Source organism: Pterocles gutturalis, unplaced genomic scaffold (assembly GCF_000699245.1).
Source record: "Pterocles gutturalis isolate BGI_N339 unplaced genomic scaffold, ASM69924v1 scaffold32091, whole genome shotgun sequence".
Lineage (NCBI taxonomy): Eukaryota > Metazoa > Chordata > Aves > Pterocliformes > Pteroclidae > Pterocles > Pterocles gutturalis.
Genome location: NW_010101451.1, coordinates 16,305 through 17,420, shown reverse-complemented (window position 1 = coordinate 17,420; position 1,116 = coordinate 16,305).

The following is a 1,116-nucleotide window of genomic DNA, read 5'->3' as shown; positions in this document are numbered from 1 at the left end:
CATCAGGCAGCGAAGGGCAATCTGAGATTCTCTGATCGCTCGGAAATCTGTCGGCATCGCGTGGCCCCTGGGCAGGGTTTCTGCTGAGCATCACTTTGTCGCGCTTAGAAAAACATAAATTGTGTGGCTGCACCTGCACGGTGGCACCTTTGACCTCCTGAATTGTGCGTGTGTTTGTTTGGGATCTTCTAAAACGTCATTTTGAGAGCTGGGGGGGAATATGCCTTCAGCATTGTGGGGGTGAGGGACCGTCACTGTCCCCGTCCGTGGGCAGAGCAGCCTGTTGTGGGCACAAATAAGTGTTGGGTGCCAACAGTTGGATTTGGCAAGCGTCTGCGCGCAACGCAGCGGTGACCCAAGAGTGGGAAAGTTAATGTTTGCATGAGTCTAAACAAGGTGCTGTTATCTCCGCTGTCTTGCCGCTGCGTGAAGGTTTTGTGTGTTGTTGCAGGAGTTAAAGTGAGCTTTGCAATAACACAAAGATAACGTTCCCATCCCAAAGCGTCACTCTGGTTTGTGCTAACCCTTTTATAAAGTTTGGGATGGTTGGTTTTCTCTGTAGAGGCCCTTCTGCAGAAATGTGGAGGGCTCTCTTCCCCCAAATTTTGATTTACGTTTTTTCATCTCCATACACTGCGTGATTAAAGATAGCAAGAAAAGAGCCTGAGGGCTTTTCTCCGGTCTGTGCCAACCTGCTGGTGAGGAGAAGGTCCACCCTGCCTCACTGTCGTTGCCCACCTCTCCTGGAAATTCTCTTCCCTCTGACAGCCCTTGTCACCAGGAGGGTCCTGCAGGACTTCTCGCTCCGAGCATGCCCCAAATGAACAGTATCCAGCTCCCGTCTCTCCTTGGGGCATGCAGACTCCTCTGGACTTGGCATCTCTTGTCACAGCTGCTGTTCTGGCTCTTCTCTAGGACCTCGGTGAACGTCTTGCTGTAGGTCAGACTTCACATGACGTAGCTCCTCGTTCCCTGCCTGCACCTCGGGGCTGGTCCTCACTTTTCCCGGCTGCTCGCTGGGAGCGCGGAGCCTTTGTGCCAGCACAACTCCCCCGTGTTTATCATCTTCCAGCTCCTATCCCGCTCATGGAGTGGAGACTTTTCCCCGGATTCCTG